The sequence below is a fragment of the Myripristis murdjan genome, chromosome 24 (genome assembly GCF_902150065.1).
Source record: "Myripristis murdjan chromosome 24, fMyrMur1.1, whole genome shotgun sequence".
Lineage (NCBI taxonomy): Eukaryota > Metazoa > Chordata > Actinopteri > Holocentriformes > Holocentridae > Myripristis > Myripristis murdjan.
In genome coordinates this window covers 22014553-22038349 of record NC_044003.1, presented here as the reverse complement: position 1 = coordinate 22038349, position 23797 = coordinate 22014553, and the positions used below count along the sequence as shown (strand labels likewise).

General features: G+C 42.4%; 1 protein-coding gene across 1 annotated transcript in view; it reads left to right on the top strand.

Moving 5' to 3' along the window:
* The window catches only part of nrxn3b (neurexin 3b), a 302450-nt gene that overhangs the window by 43195 nt on the left and 235458 nt on the right, over positions 1–23797 (top strand). The gene's annotated exons all lie outside the window — the stretch shown is intronic.

Here is a 23797-nt window from a genome sequence, read left to right as displayed (position 1 = left end):
ATATGCAACCTTGATCACTGCACATTATGGCCTTATGGATTATATTGACTCCACCATGACGCATGCTTTGTCATCATGACATACATCGTAATCAGCTCATTAATTGACTTGTGGGAGACAGCCCATCCTCAGAGGAAAAAGTATTTTGTCTGGGTAGTGTAATTGTGACTGGAAGTAGATGAGTGAGATGGAGTCATACTGTATAGTTTTGTTTTCAAAGAAAGTTTTTGTTACTTGAAGGAATGGGTAAAATATGTATTATTATTATTATTTATTTTTTTTTAGCATGGTTTCAATATTTGAATTACTTGATATATATTTAACAAGGTCATGAGTAGACATTTTTGAAATGTCTACTCATGTATGTAAACGCAGTCTTTTTTTTTTTAACCTTGGTCTGGTAGTCATGGTTTTCATGGGAAATATTTCTAGTGTTACCAACCTGAAAAAAAGACTCCTCAAACAGGAAAATCCAGGGCTCTTAAAACAGATATGACCAATCTCACACTGTGCTAATTAATATCCTCCTGCTCTCTTGCTGTTTGTATATTTGGCAGGGTGGAAGGAGTGCCAGGGACTTGAAGTGTTGGATTATTGAAAAGAGAGTCCAAGGCTCTTTGCTATCAATAGGGGTTGGGGCAGACTGCTTCCCTTCTCACACACCCCCCACCCCTCTGGTATTCTATTTGTATTCTGGTGTGGGTGCATAGGAGTGGGTCTGTGTGTTTGTCCGTCTCTGTGCTTACGTGAGTGTGTGTTTGTGTGTGTGTGTGTGTGTTTGTGTGCACGCATACATGTGTGTACACAGGCAAGTCCACGCGCCGCCCCCTGTGTACATATCTGTGTGTACAGGCACAGATGGACCTGGAATGCGCCATCCACTCTGTTCCAGGATGTTAGCATGGCGCCTGCCCACCACAGATGGCGTTAATCATCAGCCATTTTGAGCGTGACGTAAAAATGAGAGCATAGGTACGCGAGCGATGAATGAGCGAGTGGACAGCAGCCACATGGGGAAGCACCAATTCAGGGTATGACATGGACACAGCGACTAGCAAGAAAAGTTTCACCCTAGTTTCACCCCCTAGAATGTGATTCTTTCCATTTTTTTTTTTTCAAGTGCAGCTGGTAGGATGGGCAGCGGGATGGGATGGGAGCGTTTACATAATTGACCACTGAGCCAGGAATGCTTCCTTGTTGGCAGGCCTTCAAAGAGAAGATGAGGCCCTCTCTATGAGGGCGCCTAGTCTGCCAGCCATCACCTCTTCAAGCTAAACAGGCTGCCAGGAAAAACCTTAGTGCTGCACAACACAAACATGACACAAGTTATGCGTGTACACACACACACACACACACACACACACATACACATACACAAGGGCATACTTATGAGGAAAAGGCTCACATGCTGTATGTACACACATGAAAACTGTTATATATTTACACACATTAGTGTTGACAGGCTGTTTTAGTCTTCAAACTCTGGCTCTGATAACGCTCTGCAGTATTTCTGTTTCTGGCTGTTGAGTTGATGGTGCCTTGCTTCTGTGAGTTGAGTGTTGGGGTGAGACTTGGGCAGAGACTGCTCAAAAGTGGGCAAGAACGACCAAAACATAGAACATGACTCAGTGGTTTGCACATAATCCTGTGCTCTCACAAATTATTCAAAATGAAATAAATTCTTTCCATTGAGACCCAAGTGTGGTGTCTCTGGAAAAGAAAACATGATTTTTGAAGGTGAACACCCAAAAATGTATCACTGCATCGTGTTTGCACTCATGTCACTTTGAAAGTTGTTAAGTTGCACATTTTATATTATGAGAGGATGAAAAGGATTGCTTAAAAAGCTGTGATGTTATTATTGGTATGATTTTTATGTGTGCACATTGGTATGAAGTAAAGTTATGAAGTAGTAATTAAGGCCTTTTATGGAAAGCATAAAAGGATAAAAATTCAATGAAATCCAATTTTTGTAAATGTTTTATGCTATTGTTAAGTAGGTGTGACTTTATAATATGGAGAGTAAGTTAAAAATATCCAGTGGCATCATGTTGCTTCTCATAGTTACTTGAACTCACTTTTTTAATAATTAAGTGAAGTGAGTCACTCGGGTCAGACTGGAGCAGGCAGAGAATGGCCCTGTCCATGGTGCTGAAATGCTCAGCAGTAGTATTTGAAACATCGCTCATAGTTACTGGAACACTGCAGCTCTGGCTTTCATCTCTGACACTGACCATGGTGCTGAAATGGCATATCCGGGGCTCCTGCAACATTAGCTGTGAGAGTTTTCTCTCCTAAGTCTTGTGCGGGTACACTGAGCTTATTACTGTTTGTCACTTCTCCCAAAACAAAATGCAGGCACTTATTTTCTTATTCTCATTTAGCAGCCAACAGAGATGATTTGTCAGCAACCTTGTGTTGTAAACATTTTGAGTTGGCCATGGTCCATGTGAACCTCCTGTGGATGGAGAAGGCTGTTGATTTTAGAGCAGTGTCCATGGTGCTGAAATGCTGTCTTAAAGGTGTAGTGTATGTCATCTATTTTACATCATTTATCAGCATTAAAAGTAATAATACTCATACTACTACTACTACTACTGCTGATAGTAATAATAATAATAATAATAATAATAATAATAATAATAATAATATAATTATTATTATCATCATCATCATCATCATATGGTCTAAGAAAGAACACATAAGTTGTCCTGGACAGAGATTAAACCTAGTCTTATACCAGTATGACAATGATCATCTTTTATTGAAATTAGCTATTTACAAATTTACCGTAGGACTGTGTTAAATCACTGTCTGTGACACTGGTATTTTAGCTGCCTCAGCCCTTAGTATGATCAGTGGTGGATAGCAGTTCACTAACCTGTTGCAGGTACTTTCCAGTCTAATTTAGTGTAAAATGATCCATACTAAGCTAATTGCCTGAGGCTTGTAGTCTTTTTGGATTTTGGCAGCAAAAAACAGATGTCATGCTGGTGCCCAGAGGCACTCTTTAGGTATAGTCCCTGTACTGTTACATTTCCCTGTTGTAAATTTAATCCAGCATTTATGGCATGTTTAGCACTTCTCAAAACAACCCCACGCCCAAATATAACCCACCCATGTTGATCCCGATTCCCTGTTCCTACCACTTAGCAATACATACACCGCCCTCACCCGATAGCCTCAAAATCCCCTTATAGCTTTCCTGCACAATCACCCCTTACAATTCATCCAGACACACGCTCAGTCACCCTGTCTTGTAGAATCCCCTGCGCTTAATTTAAACTGTCTCTTCCGTCCATTCCCTCTCAGCTGTAGTTTACTCTCTGCAGTAAGAGAGAGAGATAGACTGCAGGCCCTAAATTATCCCTGCTCTACAATGCCTCTGAAGCCTCTGAAGCAGTGTGGGTGGACTGATTTTATGAGTGCGATGATGGTTTGACGTGGCGTAATCCTCTTTCACTGATCTCCCCTCGTCCATCTGCTCCATCTCCATCCCTCTTTCCTCTCTTCTCTCCTCACTCTGTCTCTCCATCCCAACGCACACATGTACATAAACACACACACAAAGACACATGCTCGTGAATGCACACTCACACGCATATAAGCATACCGAAATACACTCACACACACACACCATACATACACACACCATTCATCAGATTAGGTTTAGATGTTTGCCGCTGTCCTGCGGCGTCTCTGCAAAGTAATCGCAGGTCAACAGAGCAGAGCTTTTCTCCTTTAGCTCCCTCTATCCATCCCTCCCTCGCTCCATCAATGCTCCCTGTTTTCTGATGTCTCCTCTCCGTCCCCGCTAGTATAACAGATTTTTGAGAATATGAAGAGGAAACTGGCATTAAAAAATACAGCTGATGTGTAATTTATGGTTTCATGTCATGTTTTTTTTTTTTTTTTTTTTTTTTAACAGTTGCACAAAGATTGTATCATTTTGCCTTTTTGGGATAATCCTATCTGCTGCTGAACAGCATAGGCAGTCTGGGCTCTCAGACGGAGACCAATGCAGGGGGAACATGTAATTTGTCTGACAAGTGGAACACTCGGGTTTTCTGGTTATATTTCTGGTGGTGTGGTGGGGGCTCTTTCTTTGTAAAAGACAGCCAGGCATATCCTCTTTTACTTTGCTTAAAATGGACCCAGAGAGTCGTAATTTGATGTGTTGCACCGAAATGAATTTGAAGTATGTGTGCTACATCTGGGAAAGCCATGACAGAACTTTTACTTTTGTAGCTGCAAGCGAATTCTAAAGGTCCCATTGGCTTTGAAGTTGTAAATTTCAGTTTTTAAAATTACGCTTTCAGGGTAGTCTTTATTTTTATTGCTTAGACACATACATCTACAAAAATTAATATTTCACTCATCACTTTTCTTTGCCTAATTCCTTCTGACCAGAGTAATATTTCAGATGAAAAACATATGGATTTTTTAGCAGAGGGTGCCCTGCTGTTCTTAACATAAAATCCAGTTTGTGTCACCACCCTTGGATTTCACATCTCTTGATTTTACACACTTTCTCCTATTCTCTTTGTTCATTATTTTACCTTTGCCTCCAATCAGTTCCTCATTTTTTTCCTTTGTTACATCTTTTTCTTCCTCAATTTCTTGCAGCTTGTTATCTTCTCTCTGTTCTTCATCTTTCTTTCTCTTGCTCTTCCCTCTCTCTCTTTCCCACTCCGCTCTCCCCCCTTCCCCTCTCCCCCTTGCTCTCCTTGCTGTAGCAGTGGGTGTACTAAGCAGGGATTAGGCGTGATTGAAGTGCTGACGTGAGAGCTCTTCCGCCGGGGCCTCTTATCCTCTGCAGTCCTCCAGAGAGACTTCTCATCGCTGGGCTTCACTGGCAGGTCCAGCCTGGCCTCTCCAAGGACTCCCCATGGAAATAACGTCTCTCCATGCCTCCATGCCTTATCCCCAATAGCCTTAGTGCCTTTGCCTGATAGATGTGTGGCTTGGCCCTGATAGAACTCTCTGCCTGCCAGACACAGGCCTGACTTTTCTTTTTTCACACACAGAGGGCCTCCCTGCTATATCAAAGCCTAGGCTCCCTCTGAGAGGGCTCGACTTGGTCTCTCGCCCCATCTTCCTCCTCTCTTTTCTCCTCCCTCCTGGGCATCTCTTCATAGGCGACACAGGGTACCTGCTGAGCTTTATGACTCAGGGGGTCAGTTCAACTAGTAGCATGAGTGCTAATGAGCCACTCGGCTGCCTCTCCTTTCAAAAGACTCATCAGTTGAGTTTTGGCACAGAAGCCCAGCTCACTGTCATGGTCACATATGGTGAATGAGATCGAAAGGTCAAAAACGGTGCCTTTGATGTGCCATTCGCCTGCAAGACTCGGTGATGATAGCAGAAGATGATAGCATACAAATTATTGAGCAAACAGATGTCAAGGAGTCTTAGGGGCGGAAAGGTGGGGGGTAATAGAGGTTGGGTGGGGTGGGGCAGTCCATGCTGCGCCAGTCACTTCCCACGACCTAAATCTTCATTACATTCTCATTCGTCTTCCATCCGCCGCTGCGCTGACGGTGATTAACACATAAAAGAGGGAGAGATGTGTGATATGGCGTGCACTCAGCATATTGTGTGCTTTATTCCCTCCGCCCTCCCCACCTGCCTTGTATTCAGCAGCGGAGTCAGTCTTTGAAGTCAAGCTGCAGAGGAGAAAAGTGGGGAGAGAGGGAAAGAAAAAGAATAGTATGTGCAGTATGTAGCGATGCCCTCAGGGGCTAATGAGAATATTCATGGCACCGCTTGTTTCAAGTTTGTTGATTTAGCCAATATTTGATTTTTCCTCTTTGCTTTTCCTTTCTTGGCAGTGTTTCTACATTGCTTGTGTTTGCTCAAGAAAATGCTGTGATTACCTCTTTAGCCCTGAATAATACCCTCATCTAAGTTGCCACAGTGTTCAAGAACCATAGATACAATGGTTTAGTCAATTTCTGTGATGGCTATATTAGCTCCTATACTTTTCTCAGTGGTTGTTGCCAAGTAACAGTTCCATAGGAACAGATCTTTAAAATGTTAAGCATCTTATCAATGCCATGTTATGGCAGGCATTTTTAGATCTGAGAGAAAGGGCAGCAATACTGTACAGCACAGTCTGTCCAGTCACTCTGCAGACTTGCCTGCACTGCACTCAGTTATGACAGGAAGAGTCAGTGGCACATTCAGAAAGGGGCTCATCTGCCTATTCTTGAAACAAGTGAAACAGGTTGGAATATCTCAGTTATTGGATTTTTTCAGTCATTTTTAGAAACAATGGGATTTTAACACCTCGTTAAGATGGAGGTCCTTGGAGTGCAATACACATGCATCTGTGTGCACACATACGTTCACCCCACGCATATAACATATATTTACACAGGTTAAGTCATATCTTCTATGCACAGATTGCATACATTCACAGACATGCTTATGGCAGCAGTACATCCTAACACAATATATTTTAATATATGAAAAATTCCACTGGAGGGAAGATATGAACGAAGTCTTTATTGTGATGTAAATGTTTACATGTTCAAGGATTTCAGCGGGGTGTGTGCCAGTTACATGTTCACTGCTTGATTTCTGTCTTGCAGCTCCTCCACCATATCATATGATCTCAAATCTTGAGGATTATATTTATATAGATTTTTTTTCCTTACGCTTGTTAGAAATATAGGTTGTTGTCTGCTCTGGGATAAAGATTTAATTTTCTACTGTAATTCCTCAGTGTGTAGTTGGACAATGGAACATAAAGGAATTCACTTCATGGATGGTAGGATAAATACCATTGTGGATTACATGGGAATCTCATAGCTATCCAGTTGCAGAGGGAACAGTTAACCATGAATTCAAGATGACGTGACTGTTGGATGAACCTCCTTAGTGCTTATACTTCTGTAGGCGGCCGTTAAATGCCATGTCATGGACGGCAACCACACTAATCACCACATTGTGCAGCGGTGTGGCCGACATTTAAACGCCCTTCCCCTCTTCCTTCTCTTCCCTCTCACTCCACTCTCTGTTGATTCTCAGAGCAGAATGGACCGTATGGCACTTACTACAAATTAATGGATCATAAATTGAAACTGAAAGTTCTATAAAAGAGCTCCATTCATATGCACACACACAGATGCATGCAAGCACACACACACACACACACACACACACACACACACACACATTCCTCTGAACCTCCGACCTCGCATTCCTCATTTGTTATGCCCAGACGGCGCCCAGTTTGAGGTCATCTTTTATGAATTCCTGGACTAAATTTACGGTCTAATAAGTTTGTGAGGGTTTTTGCTGTGTTCTGCCCTGCGTGTCCTCCACTGTGAAGTGCAAAAATGAGAGGCAACCTCTGGAGTTTTACTTAATGGACTATTGCTATCTGCCAGTTACTTACCCTGCTGGTAAAATCATCCTTGGTATGCACATTCATGGACTCTGTGTGTGTGTGTGTGTATGTATGATGGAGATTCCACAGTGAGAAAATCTTTCCACCGGCTAATAAACTCATGACAACACCAGTGTTATTGGTTATACCTGACATTTTACAAGATAAGATATTCGTATGTATCTGCAGAGCGCTTACTTTGATCTTTAACATTAGATCTTTGGATCTTCCCCTTACTTTTGGCTTAATTACTGATGACAGACTTCAGGCTGCTGCTGCTCAGAATCACCAGTCTGTCCTCATCCTTGTGTAGCCGGGCTGTCATGCACACAGCGGCGGGGACGAGCCAGAGGATGACCGCAACCAGAGCTGGAGCAACCCGCCTGCCATCCACAGAGAGACACATGAAGAGCAGGCTGAGCAGGCAGAGTTATTGCCGAAAACTAGCACCGACACCCAGGGAGACATGAGAGCAGCTGCTTGCTAACAGCTAGGCCTACGTGTGTTTATAGCAGAGAGCAGGAGGGAGGAGCCTCCCTTCAGTCTGACTCTGCTACTGCTCCTGTTGATGGAACAGACAATTTCAGTTTATACTTGTAGTGTCCGTTGTCCGACTGAGTGTTGATAACACTATTTGATGAATGTGGGTACTAATATATGAAAATGACCTAAATGGGTTTATTTCTATTAAAAAAGCAAAATGATGGTGGGAAATAATGTAATTTGTGTATGCAAGAACACCGTGTTACGCTGGTCACACCAACTCCTGCAGAAAGCCTCTTTTGCAATAGTGACGTATTACAGCTTTTTGTGACCAAACCTCCAGAGGAAGCTTGGGGTCTGAATCCACACTATCTGTTGTTCTGTCGTGTCCCCGTTTTGGATATTTTCTTCCCGCTGGATTTGATGATTTCTCCACAGTGCAGGAAGAGACTTGATGTGCGATAGTTCTCCACTGTGAATCTGCAGATTCCTTATCTCACTGTAGTTCAGGGGAAATTTAAAGCTGAGTGGTAGAGATAGCCTAGCGGGGTAATGGCAGCCTTTATTGTGGAGTCACAGTTTCCTGATTCTTCAGCCACATCAGATTAAACATGTCACTATGAATAATTACAAACTGACTGTGTTCAGCATGGCAATTCAGCAAATTCCCCTCTCCTCATCTCACCACTGCTCATTAATGTTTCAGACTTAGCACACTACAGGCAAACTGCTCATCTAAATCCTAAGGAACATGAGGATACATAAACGTGCAATAAACATGCGTCACTAAGCCAAGTTTCTCTGTAATGGCCATAGCAAATTCATGAGCTCATTGTAATACTGCAGTGTAGCTGCCCCCTCCGAGCTTTAGCATTATTGTTTTGTCTTTTGCTCTTCCTATATTGTATTTTATTTGTCTCCTCCACATCGTCGCCCAGTAACCTCAGCGTAAATTAGCTTCCCTGCACTGGCTCTTTCACATAATTCCCCAGAGTCACTAAAATAAACATCATCATCGTCATCATCATCATCATCATCTCTATCGTTATCCACTCACCCAAATAATGGAACTACGGACGTGTGTGTCTTATTTAGTCAGCACTCTCCCAGCACATGGAGTTGTTGCACTGCAGCCAATTAAAACTCAGTCAAGTAGGAGAGATGGCCAGGGAAAATGCAGCAGAGGTCAACTCGTTGCAGAGAAGCAGTTTGGTCAAATAATAAAACTTAAACTTGCTCATTTTCTTACTGAAGTGTAAATATATATATATATATATATATATATATATATACACTGAATATGTTAGGGGTGAATTTGCTGAACATGGCCATCTTTGCTCACGCTGCCCATCTCCTAGCTTGTTGCTGAGTGTCCTCTGCAGTTATTTCACACTCCCCCATCATTCAACACACATACAAGCGTGCACACACACATACCCACACACACACACACTGGCACGCACCCTCACCCAACCCACCTGGGCTTCAGCTCCTTGTCCATCTGGAGCAGCCTCTGGTGTATCGCACCGACACACACTGGTTACCAGCCCTACTGGTCACACACATATGCAAACACATACACACATACACACACATACACACACACAAACACACACTCAATGCCAGAAATAGACAGTTGGAGTGATAGCCTGCAGGGTGGAGCTGACCACCGTACCATATATCCAGCTGTCCCACAGGACTTGGCATTTACATGGATTTGTGTGTGTGTGTGTGTGTGTGTGCGCATTTGTGTGTGCGCACACGTCTATGTGCATGTGTTTGTAACAGTGTTCTCAAGACTGCTGCATGAGTTTGTTCTTTCATTTGGCATGCCTACATCGCCTTGCCGCTTTCAAAAAGGATGAAATAAGCAAAGGCATTTTGCTGTGACACCGGGAAGTTCCCCTTTAAAGCATTTTAGAGGTGTCAATCAAAGTCCCGCTCTGTAGCTCAGGGCTTGTTCTCTTTTCAACATGGGAAATGGGACGGTACAGCCTGTGCTGAACCGGAGTCTATATAAGACCTTCAGGTGTTCTCTCACTTGTCGCTGTGCTGGTGTTTTCACTTTGGCTTCAAAAAACTGTTTTGATGTACCAATTCAAGACACTTCAAGACAAAATATTTTGTGTCCTAATAATTTAATATGTGATCATTTACTTTGTTTTGTAGTTGTATTTTGGCACCCAAAGCAAGCAAATTACTGCTGCTTACTCGAAGGCAAAGCACACTGAAATTTTGGAGCCAGCTCCAATTGTGGATGTTATGTCATAAGCACAATGAAAATAGCGGCCATAAGTCCATGAGGTGTTCACGTTGGTGTTATCCAACTAGCAGTGCGCCTCCTGGCATTCGTCCCTCTCTTCTTTTGAAGGCTCCCATGGGAAACAGAGCTGGGACAAATAAGAGAGGTGGGGTGGGGGAGAAAGAGACAAAAGTGATGCTTTTAGAGCACCAGGACACATGAGGCACCTTTTCTCTATTTGATAAAGCAAAAAGGCAAGATGGAGAGTGAGTGTGAAAGAGAGAAATATGGTTTGGTGTGAGTAGGTTCATGGAGAAAGAGAAGGGCAGTGCTCTGAGAGAGAGAGAGGCGTATTTGTGTAGCTGAAGGATGGTCCTTGTGCTGAGAACGGCTTGTCTTCACATCATCTGCTCTTTATTAAAGAAAAAAAAAACAGCCAAGTCATATCAACCTGACTTTGCCGTCTCTTCGTCTCTTCATCTCTCCGTGCCTGAGTCTGTTTTTCTCCCCGCCTCTCTCTTTGTGGTTCTTATTCTTATTCTGATTCTCTCTCGCTCTCTCCGCCACACACACACACACACACACACACACTTGTCCTTTCAGTGTGGTGATTTATCCCTTCATCTCCAGAGTGTCATTGAAGAGAGCCGTTTGGCTCTCCAGACTAATAACCGTTGCCGAGATGGAGAGGGGATAATGTTATTGACTTCCCAGCCAGACAGCGGGCTGCCAGCATGTATGTGTGTGTGTGTGTGTGTGTGTGTGTGTGTGTTGTGCGTGTGCACTTGTGTTTGTGTGTACCTGTTTTGCCTTGTGTGTATACATTTGTGTTTGCTTTCAAGTGTATACATGCAATCATTCCTGTGTGTGTATGCTCAGTTGAATGTATGCACCAGGGGTGAGAATCCTTGGCTTAACATTGATTCAGTAGGATTCACAATTCACCTCTTGGAGAATGGATTTAAGAACATTTTTTTTTTTTTTTTTTTTGGAAACAATTCAGTTTGATTCAAATTTGTGAGCTGCGATTTCAGTCAAATATTTGATTTACATAATAAATATTGTGGTATTGTGTACAATCTGTTCTATAAATACGGTGATTTGACTAGTAAACATGCAATAATGTACGACATTCTTTTTCTTCTGAAATGTGAAAAAAATCAGATGACAATTTAGAAACATAAATAGTTTTTTGCTTATGGATTGTGTTATATTATGTGATATGTTAATGCGCACCTTAGGGATTTTTTTTTTTTTTTCACTTATTATGCCTCCACAGGGAGGGCAGAGGTCAGGGTCGGCTACAGAGCCGCACCGCCAGAGCTGCTAGGGATTCAGTGTCTTGCTGACAGACACATCCGCAGCGTAAACGCCACGGGATGTGAACTCATGGTGTCCAAGCTTACTACACCTGCATATTGCCTTGTTTGTGTGTGTGTGTGAATACTTTGTTAAGGAAGGGCAATATGGCCAGAATCAAATATCACAATACCTTGAACTTATTTCCATGATATCAATTTTTGCTGGAAGACGTGCCATGTAAAGCCTTTCTAGTTGCATCCATTAGCCGGCCAGACAATATTTTATTGCTCCAACATGGCTGTCAAAGGATTTGCACAGTAATAGTAATTTTGGACAGACCTTGCTCTACAAATAGTAAATATTACTTTGCTCAATGGCAGAGTGATTCTGTATTTACCTCAACAAGTCAGGATCAGTTGATTTGATTGCATGCAAACAGGATTTGGGAAGCAGCTGGCGTTTGTTTTTAATGAAATCTATCCGCAGACTAGTGCACAACACATTTTCAGGCACTTATACCTGCATGCACTCATGCACAGACATGGTATTATGTACGCTGGTGTGCATGTATACTTTACTTATTGACTCAGAGTGCACACGGCGTGGACAGACTACAAGCTATACTGTAGCTTAATGCCACCCGAGAGAGAGCGAGGGAGCAGGCAAGGCATGATGGTGCAGATGATTCCATGAGACTGCAGAGATGTCAGTCGGTCCCTGCGTGACTCTGAAGGGGCTTTGGATCCTCTCTGCTAATTTTAGAAAGCTGTGAGGGGGGAAGGGGTGGGGGGTGGGAGGGTTGATGCTAAAACAACTGAGCTGGGTTAGGCTAAGCCAAGACCCCCATACACACACACACACACACACACACACACACACATCCTGGCAGGCTGTTGCTGTATCTCCAACATCAGTGTCTCCACTACATGATGGAGGATGTCTGTGCGCGTGTGTGTTTTCAATATGTATTTGTCTCCAGTCCTCAGTCTGGTTACTTGTCACCAACATGTGGTGTGTTTGCTGGTTGCTGGTTACTGATATGTGTGTGTGTGAGTGGGTTTGGGGGAGCATTGTGCATTTTTGTTTTGAGGTATTTGGGACTTGAGCACCTTAGTGTTATGCCTTGCTTATCTGCATGTGCAAACTTTGCAATCAACCTGAGAGTTAAAGGTTAAAAGAATAAGAAGGAAAGAAAGAAAGGTGAGGGTAATCCGTGGTTACACTTATCTCTTAAAGGAACACACCAGCATCTTTGCACATGCTCTCTCACACACACACACACGCACACACACAGAAACTCACACGCGCAGAGCGAGAGTCACATATTGTTTTGGCTACAGGCTACAACTGGTTCTAACTGGATTTAAAGCTACAGCAATGTTGTTTTTTCTTGCTAAGCTCACTATTGAATATTTTCCCTGAGTCGTCTGCAGCTCAATCCCCAACTCTCTCCTGCTATCCAAGAAATAGATTTTTGTACAGCACCCGGTTCCTACAGTCTGCTACAAAATGACATGCATCATTTGCATAAAAAAGCTTAATACTTATTACACAATCATTAATCAACTTTTGTCCTACATTCCGTCTCACACTGCACCATGACCTTCAGCTGATTACACCCTTGGTAAGTAGACAATGATGTAACTGAATCGCTGTTCACCTCCATCAGAAAATAGCGCCCGACATGATCGGCTGGTGAGGTGAGGTCAGAGTTCAGGCCCAAGGGATGTGCTTGTCGTTAAGAGGCAATTGTGCCATGAGAGTGTTGTCTGCCTTCAGCACCCTCCACCGTCCGCCATCTCAACTATCCCAGCTTTAAGAGCTCCTTCACGGGCGAGTCATGTTTATTTCATTGTCTCTTTTATGGCACCGCTGTTCCCCTTTTAACCCCTTACTTCCCTGCATGCAGCTTTTCCTGGCAGTATGCAGGAGTAAGTTATAGAGGTAATAAATATTACATGGCTTCAGCTCAGACTAGCAATGTGTACTAATCTGTTTCAAATGCAGAACAGGGACTTTGCCTCTCTCTCTCGCTCTCTCTCTCTCTCTCTCTCTCTCTTTCTCTCTCTCTCTCTCTCTCTCTGTCATTACTTTGCCACTTCTTCTTGGAGCAGGGATAATTCTCCACCAAGTCAAATTCCTTGTCTCTGTAATCTGTTTGTTTGGGGGTGAAAATGTTTTGGGCATTCTGGTAGCTCACTTGGCTAAGGTTCATGTAGCTGTGGTTTGAATCCAGCCCGTGACCTTTGTCGCTTGTCATTCCCCGCTCTCTCTCTCTAGTGTCTCTCCAATGTGCTCTGTCAAATAAAGGCCAAAATGCCAAAGAAACATAATTTTAAAAAGTCAAAACATGTTTACAATAATTGTATATTCATAGAAGTTAACTCTGACAAAATTCATTGTTAAATGCATCCCAGCACTACAGACAATATATTTTGAATTTAAAAGTTCAAAATAAAGAAAGAAATAAAGAAAATGGTTTTACTGGCATGCATTTTATAATAGAAATGGGGGATACATTTTACTCTCATGACTCCTGTTGAATTACTTGGATTACTTTGACTCTGACCTTAAGTTAAAAAATGTGGTGAAGCCACCTTCAGCTGCAAGTTAAGCTGCTTTGAATGAACTTTACGTGCAGCCGCAGTTCTGACTGCAGTGAAAGAGGCGTGTGTGACTGATCAGAAATGTTGATAGGTTTATATGCAGAATATCTCATTTCAGAGATGTTTTGAATTAAGTTGAAGCAGTGGTGGGTTGAAGTGAAAGACAGAGGAGGAGAAAACCAGGAAATACCAAAAGGCTTGCTTCAAATTGTATGGAAAGATGACCCACAGTGATGATTCACACATTGTGAAGGGGCCATTTTACTGTAGAAATACATACAGTATTGTTTGATGTAGCTTTAACTGATTCAAATGAAGATACAGTGTTGCAACAGTAGAACTACAGTATCACCAAATCATGACCATTAGTGTGACAGGTTATTTTTTTTTGGTTTGGGACTCAGAACAACCAGGTAATTTTAATTTTTATACATTCATTTCAGCTTCGGACCCATGATGACTTCAGTAAGTGCCTTTTAAAGGGTGCTCCATTAGGAACTGCAGAGTGTCACTTGAAGCAAAGGCATTTAGACTCACCTAACTAAACTATGGAAGAACCATATAGTCGATTAGTTAAGTCAGACAAATTACAGTCCTATCCCATGTTTTTGTCATTTGAGTCTAAAGGGTCCTCACTTCCATCAATCCTCTGCTGTTTTGCATAGTGCACCTTTAATTGATTCTCACATTATACAGTTACAATATTTTTTAATTAGCCTGAATGTTAGAATATGAGATTACATTTATTAATTGAGTCCTGGGCTGAAGAAGCGTACAGTGTGTCATTAAAAGCAATGATAACAGTGGCGTAGTGTCTGCTCTGGCTCCATAGCTTTGTCTAGCAGTAGTGAGTGAACTGACGGGGACTGATGTGGCGAAGTGGAGGCGAGGACGGGCTTCTGACAGCACAGATAATAGCCAATAAGGCGACACCACTCTGGATGATTGACAGGCTCTAGGGATGGCGCTGCCTGCCCACCACCAGCAGCAAGACCTCAGATCAGAAATGTTTGCTTAAAAATGCATACTTGTACACACACACACACACACACACATGCACACAAGGATGCATAATATTTGCATGTTTAAATGCATAATGCATACATATGCATACACTCTATACACACACACACACACACACGATTCATTTGCATTATATACACATTGTACATTGTTTAGCAATGATCTTGATAAATTTGATTGGCCAATACCACACACACACACACACCACTGCTCACATAACTCAAGGTAATTAAATGTTTTGGTTCACAGTATAACACATTTTGTGGAAAAATATACACAGTGTCAGCCCCATAGATGAAAACAAATGAGTCATAAACCCACAAAGATGCAGAGTGATGCAAGTCCATCAAGATCCAGCTCTGCAGAAGAGTGCAGAATGTGAAACTGATACAGCACTCACTCCCGTCACTTCTCATTTTGGCTCAGGATGGCAGCTGTCAGGCTGATGCAATACTCTGCGTTCTGGAGACACACTGTCAGAGATCGTTTGATTGTTGATGAAAATAATACACACTGTGAATGACTCCATAATATTGCAATACGCAGCTACAGCCATTTAAGGGAGAAAACCACTTGAGAATCCATAAACGCTGTGACTGTAGCATACGACAATCCATTCAACAGCTGTTAATGTGAGCTGCCACTCAAAGCTAGAAACCAGACAGCTGAGGCTTGAACCTGTTGTATGATGTCATCAAATCTAAAAACTCTGTTTCAGGGTGTCTTTCAGTTGTCTTTCAGGAGTTTTTATTTTTTATTTTTTTTAAACTGAATAGTCTTATTTAAAATGCCCAAAGTTTTATACAGTTTCCCTTGGATCTGCCTCAGATAGCTGTTTGCTGATTGTTGATGTATTCTGCCTGGTGGCTTTCCATATGCAGCTATGAAACAAGTGTTGCAGTATGCTAAAATTCACCTTATTATGCATGACCATCTACCCACGTTTCACGCATCCTAACTCCCGTTAGAACATTAGTGGGCCGAAACTGAGGGGTCAAATTCAGTAGAATATTTTTTACTTTTCAGCAAGTACACTTGAGCATACATCTCAATGGTCATCTAATATTGGCAGCCCAGGGCAGATCATTATGATCTCCCACACTTACTTTTGCTTTGGAAAATCAGTTTCCCAGAATGTCTAATAAATATGAAGTATGGCAACATGATAATGTAAGTTATTTAGTTATTTCTTATATCATAGGGTAATGGCTTTTTTACATTACTAGTAATGTGAGTCAGGACACCTTATGTTTGAAATCTGCTGTTAACAAACTCACATGGACAGCATATTATTTTTATTTTCATATAATGAAAATAAAAATTTTGTTTAATTTTGTTTAATTTTTGTTTAATTTTGTTTATTTATTTATTTATTTATTGTTTATCCAATCATTCTTTGACTAAATTATTTAATTTCCATGGTAATCCAATACGACATCAAAATAATAAATGGACAAAAAAATGAAAACTGCTCTCCACATATACAGCTGTGTTTGTCACAAGGTGATCCTCAGCAATGCACTTCATATTATCCTCCAAACTTCCCAGATGTCTTAACTTGGCACAGCTGGTTAATCTCGCAGGTTCCTTCTTGTTTGACTTGCTAAACCATGTGGCCATGCAAGGGTAGTTTTACTGAAAGCAACAAAACAGCCAGACCGAGTAGCATCCTTTGAGGAGCTACAGAATGAGAAGCTGAGATGCTGCAGTGCACTGAAACGGAGAACAGAAACAACAGGACATTAGCCTATATTTTCTTTACATACACAGTCAGAATTGTGTGCCAGTGTGCAAACAAACTGGTGACATGCTTACCGATATGCTCGTGCACTATCACCATGACAGATCCTGCTGTTTTCTAACTTTGTCATTCTCACATAATAGCTCATAGTGGACAGGTTAGAGAGATTAGTTTTACTCCAGTCACTTGCTACATATTTCTATAAATGCCTGTTTCTGCCGCCCCTTGCCGTCAACAGTGGCAATACTCTGTTTTGTGAAGTGAACAACAAATGGAAGTATGGCTATGCCAGGATGCTGGTATCCAGTGGATCAGTGATGAACCAGTGTAAGATGACCTGCTCTCTCTTTTTTTTAACTTTTCAAACATGGCAGACATTGCCTCTGTTATTAATTGGCCTGCATTGGTAATAACAGTCCAGTACCACAATAGCACATCTCTCTCTCTCTCTCTCTCTCTCTCTCTCTCTCTCTCTCTCTCTCTCTCTCCTTCACCTACTTCCTCTACCACCCTTCCACTGCCCCTCCCATCCCAGCATTCGCTCCGCACAATTGCCTTGCTTGATGGGATTGGACCGCAGGCGCCTACCCCCATTCCTCTGACACCGTCCATCCCGTCATTGTCCCCCCATCCAACAACCCCCCTCCCCCTCTGCTGTCACCGCACAGCTCATCAGTCACTCCATGAAGACTTCACCATCATCCAACCAATAAGGAGCCTCATCAACACACACACACACACACACACACACATACAAACAAGGTGACAGTGACTAGCTTGTCACAGCCACTAGCTAGAGGGGAGACTTATTTCCTCACACAGTTTCACGAGATTCAGCCTCTTCTCAGCAGCAGCCAATAGGAAGGCTCAGAGAACTACAAGTGCCTCATGTCCAAGTTTATGATTGGTAACATCATGAGTGATATTTTCTTCTTGATATTTTTTTCTTTGTCTAGCCTTAGATTTATATTTATGATCACTGTTGTTTGGTATGATGACTGAGTTGACAGTAGAACCACAGCACACGTCTATGGATCTGCTTTTCGTTCAAGATTTTTTATAAAATCACTGGCAGACAGAGGGGATTCGTATTCAGTGGACTGACTTTCCTCTCTCGCATATTCAGTTTTTGCTCTTGAATGACCCTGCTTCTCCTCTGCGTATGAGCCCCTCCACCATAATGAGTCATACTGTGGTGTTTATAGCCAGTCACAATCAACATGCTGTGCTCTCCTAAAGCCAGTTTTCTTGATCATTTCTGTGGCTCCATAAATATCACGTTTTGAACATATTTTCAAGTTGCAAATAGTTGCATTTTTTCCCGGGTATTACTTTTGAAGAATGTTTGCATTCGTTATTTATGAATGCCCATATAATGTACATGATTAGGAGCTATAGTAGAAAAAAAAATTCCCCTTGATTGTAAAATGCACCGTGGGAATGTTTTCTAATTACTGTAGGTTGATTGCAATGTTTGTTTTTGTGGTTAAGCAGTGGTGTGGAGCAGGACTGTGCATGTGTGTGTGTGTGTATGTGTGTGAGAGTCAGACAGACAGGCAGAGAGAAAGAGCTTAGGTGTGTGTGCTGTGCTACCTGGTGCAGTAATAAGGTTTATCAGTGCTGGGATCGCAAACCATGGGGACGCCCCTTCACTGCTAGCCTTAACATGGACTGTCACTCTTTTTCTCTGGAGAGCAAAGCGGAAGTGCCTCTGTCTCTCTCTCTCTCTCTCTCTCTCTCTCTCTCTCTCTCTCTCTCTCTCTCTCTCTCTCTCTCTCCCTCTCTCCCCCTCTCTCACCCCCTCTCTCCTTCTCTCTCTCTTTTCCTCTGTCTGATCTCTCTCTCTCCCTCTGTTTCCGTCTCTCACTGTCATTCTGTTTTCCAAGCTCTCTCTACTCCCTCTTCTGTCTCCCCGTTTCTCCTTTTCTCTCTCACTCTGTCCGTGCTTCTTTCTCTTGCTTTCTTTCATTTTCTAGGCTCCTTTGCTTCCTCTGTCACTTCTATTTATGTTTCTCCCCCCACCACCACCACCAGGCAGCCTCAGACAGGCCGTTCGCCACGGCCTCATAAGGTTAGGCGTGACTAGAGATGAGAAAAGAAGCGTCAGAGTGACAATTTGCTTGAACCTCTTAGATATGTCACATGACATCTTGAAGGTTGTCATGAAGAGGGCACATTCAAGGCAGTTTGTATACAGCTTTTGACTGGAGAAAAAGGCCTAAGAGACCTTGTACGCATAACTTCACCACTTCCTGTACTTTCATATTCTGTATTCAGTGTAATTGCCACATACATCAATAGCGAATGGCCAGCTCTTTTGTAACGGCCGCTTAATAAATTACCATGGTAAATAATCTGCACTGGCAAATCTCCCTCCAACATAAGCCTGTCTGACAGTGGCGCCTGCTTGTGAAGGGAGACATCATCCATGATGCTCCAAATTCACTTGACATGTGATGGCTCACCATCGAGCTTCAAGCTGCATAGTTGCATGGTTAGCGTTAGCCCCATGTTATAAAGCAATAAAGCGCATCGCTCATGTTCACCTGCATCAGTCACTGAGCTTATTTTCACCGTTCTTACCAAATTATTAAAGGTTCTCATTTCTGGAAAGAGGGAAAGCGAGAGTGACTAAGAAGGATGGGGAGACTGTCTGAGTCATAGTTTTAAGTGCATTGTTTCGGATGACACCACAACCTTGAATGAGTTTCTGTTCTCTAGGGTGTCACACAAACACAATAACAGCTAACAGCAGAATTTAGCTTTCTATGTTTAGGTCTGAAACTTCAGGCTTGGTTATTGGCCAATGTGGTGCGGGCATGCATTTGATGTGTTGGATGTCAGCATGGATTGAGTACACTCCACTGGAGAATAGACTCCTCAGGACTAGCACTAGTGTTAGCTGCCCAGCTAGCATCCTTAACACAGTGACGCTAATGGGTTTGGCAGCTTTATAGCTGTAGCAGCTCCAGAGTAAGTCAGTGCTTTACCACAATAATCACACCCTTCTCTAATCTCATCATTAAACTCATCTGTTTTCCCGTTATGTGTTCAGCATGGCTTTTGCCTCATACAGTGACGAGGGACAGCTAAATACCCAGTGCTGATCTTTATAAGGTCAAAGGTTGCGGACAGGAACTTGGTAAGGCGACAGCGGTCCCTGCTCAAAGGTCCTTGGGGTCAGGTCGAGGAGCAGATTCAGGCTACTAGGGTGTGTGTGTGCGCGCGTGTGTGTGTGTGTGTGTTTCAACTGGGGGGACGGGGTGGGGGAGTGGAAGAGAATGGGGGGGATGGTAATGAGGGAGCTAATTGCTTCCAGTGGATTTTGAAATCGAACCCCCAGGCCCCAGCACATGGGACACGCAGCACGTAAATGGAATATTGATGACTATGGCGAAAATAAGGGAAAATGACCCGGCTGTATGATCGATATGAAAGCCACAGATCTGTGCAGAACATGTCTCAACAGGCAATACATTTCCCGTGGTTATTATGGATCCGTATACACTTACAGCGGGTTTAATAGTGCTGAGGTGCACAAATATTACATTATATCAATTTGCTCTTTCTATTATTCATAGCAGGAATGTTATACTTATAGTCTTAACAGCTGCATGGTACGTTGGTAAATATATCATTGTAATTAACAAACACAGGGACAGCTGAATACACCATGGTAAAGCCTGGTAGCCCTTTTAATACACGCTCAATTTTTTGTAATTAGAGAGTAAGAAAATAATATATGATTAATTATGTGTCACAATACAGACACTAACAAGAAGGCAAGGAAATGGAGAGTAGGTGATATTTTTCTTTTAATTAGGAATGGCATACATTTAAGTACATTGATTTTCACAAAGCAGACAACTCAGCATTCTATAAAAAAGTTAAATGAATTCAAGGCCTATTAGTAATGACAGAATCAAGAGCCAAGAAGAATCTATGGTACTAATGAAAACTTGATCACTAGGTGAGTGGTGTTTTGCTGCTGGACAGACTGTTCTCTTGCCACATAGGGGAATGACAAACACAGCTGACAGTTACATTTGGGTTTTTGCACCTTCAGTAATGATGTGAGCAGGAATCCCTCAAGAGGACCTTCAGTCCATCTTGACATTTGAGCAGCAATCCTCTGACAGACAGCCTAATTAGAGTGTGTGGGATAGATGAGGGTTACCATGACAGTGACCTCTCTCCCTTGGGTCAGGCGAGAGCAGACAGGATCAGGTGTCTGGAAGTGTATCTGAAGGATTACCAGTCTGCATGACTACAAGGAGAGCTTAGATATGAGGACAGAGGTTACTTCTTCTGTGCCTTTATTTGAGATTAGATTCACAGGTATGACTCAGAGCCAAGCTGCTCACCTCCTCCATTGACTGTTTGCTCAACATTCATCTCCTTGTAAGGACATAGAAAGCATTTAGGAAGAGCATGCCACTTCTGTTATTGCTTATGAAGAATAAAAGACTAACCCTGTTTGGCATCAGACATATGCAAGGATGCTGCTTTGAATTCAAGGCCCAGGACGAGTTGTGATGCAGGGCCCCCAATGCTGATGTATCTAATTTAGCCTATCAGCTGTCTGAAGGCCCCTTCTGGTTGAGGGCCTCCTGGAAGTTTTCATCCTTTTCCTCTCACAAGTGCTATTCTCGGCATACAATTAAGATAAGAGCAGCAATAAGCTCAAGACCCATTTGACAAAACAGGCATAAGTATTGCTTGGCAATGCATCAGCATTCTCGATACATCAAGTAATGTTTTATTACTTACCTGAAATAGGATTTCTTCATATGATTTATGGATAGGCTCAAGTGACACTGCTAATCGTTTCAAGATTGATAGGACTCACTTGCCAGTTACTGTTTTTTCTTGAAAATTTGATATTCACAGCACTATTATTTGGCGGTTTTTGATGTCCTCGCCTGTTGTGCAAGAACAATATTATGTGGATGTACAATTTCCTGGCTTCTTCATGCCATGAATGCTTCTGCAATTTGTCAGATTACATGCATGAAATCACTAGAATAAACGGAGATGGAGGAGGTTTTTGATTTTCGGCTGTCTATACTCTGCCGCCTTGCTGTATTCTACAGTACGTTGTCTCAATAGGAATAATGGGTTTCTATTTATTCCCCTGGCACACATGGAGGAGGGCTTTCATAGGGCCTTTGTCGCTTGCATACTGTTCCCTCTTGCCTCTGTATGTTGTGTAGAGTCATAAGTTTAATGCCGAGGGGGAAATTTCTCCATGACCGGAATCAGCACCCCATCATCCCCGCCCCACTCCGCTCTCTTTTTTTGTTTCTCACTCATTTTCTCTTTCTCATGTTATCTCTTTTCCTCTCTCTCTCTCTCTCTCTCTCTCTCTTTCTCTCTCTCTCTCTGTGCCAGCTCAACAGTACAGCTCCCTCATGTTTACATATAGCCTGAGCCAAAACAGCAAACTGAAGCTTTACAGCCTCCAGCCCTTGTGCTCTCTCTTTCTCTTTCTGTCTCTTTCACCCTCTCCACTGCCTTTTCCCTTTTGACTCATGGCACTCATGACTTCTCTGTGGATATGCAAAAGGAAAGCGGGAACCAGGCAGGAAATGAAACAGCCAAGTGAAAATAGTATTACTGGTACATGATGACATTGTTACCACTTTAGTTTCATGCTACCACAGCAGTTTGCTGTTTTGAGAAGTTGGCGCGGCTTTTCTGAAGGTTATAACTTCTGAAAGGTTCTTCCTTGAACAGTGTCTTCTCAGGACAGGAATCTTCTGGTCTTATCCTTGAGTCAGTGGTATCTCAGTGGTGCCTACCTAACACGCTGTGTAAATAATTGAGAGTGAGTCTGACCTTGTTGTCTGTAATAGATTCACCCAGAGCCGGGCTGGCCTGAGTCTGTCAGTCTGCTGTTTAAGAGGCAGCAGGAAAGTGTCAGCGGTCTCATCATTGACATCATAGAAAAACACAATTGATCTGATCCATGCCTCCTTTTTGTGAAGTCTTTTCTTTCCCTCCATCCAGCACTTTTATTTTTGCCCTCTCTCTCTGTGTCTCTTGCCCTCTACCCTTGTGCTGTCTCACTTTACTCTCTGTGTCCATCTGAAGAATGGGCTCAGGAAGTCACTTTGCAGCAATAGAGTGATATAAAACTGTAAAATCAGAGCAGGGTATGTTTGATTTATGCACGCCATTAGCAGGGAATAGTGTTCCATCATAAGTAGTCAGTCTGTCTAGAGGCTGTACGGGAAACCTAAGCCCGCGGTCATCCAGATAGGATTTTATGATCTGCACTGAATGATGGGTTTATCATAGCTGTAATTATGGCGCCGCGCTGCACTGTGTATGTGTTTCTGTGCGTTTGTGTCATGCGACCATCGATCTTCTGCATGACATCATGTCACTTTCTTGTGGAATGCAAGACAATTCTCTTGTTTATCAGGCTGCAGTGTGATTGATGCAGGGACTAAAAAGGACACTAAATATATATATATAAATTTATATATTCTATAAGTATCCACCTTGTAGTATCTATAAATATCCATCTTAACAAATGATTTATTTTCATATCAAGTCTTAAAGTCTTGGTTTTCTTAAACAAGTGAAAACACTGGCCAATAGGATAAGATAATTCAACTTGCCCCCCCACCAAAATGCACTTTTTTGGGGGGAACAAGTGTAAATACTTTCTTTTAGACCAAACCAAAAAGGCAGATAGATCTCCATCCAATGGCAGATTTATTCAGTTGTTATAAGAAAAATTCAGATTTTTAAGACTGAATATGAGGCTAAATGACTTGTTAAGATGGAGGGGTTTTTTGCAGTGTTTAGACTCCTGTGACTTTGTTTACTTGTAGTGCAACACAGCACAAAACTTATGAAGAAAATCATTTTTTGGAACAAACATCATGAATCATTTAATAGAGAGCTTCACCAGCTAGACCTAGGAGTTGAACGCTTCACTTGTGCATTCTGAAAATGTATCACCATGTGATGGGCATGACAATTTATGCAAAACATTT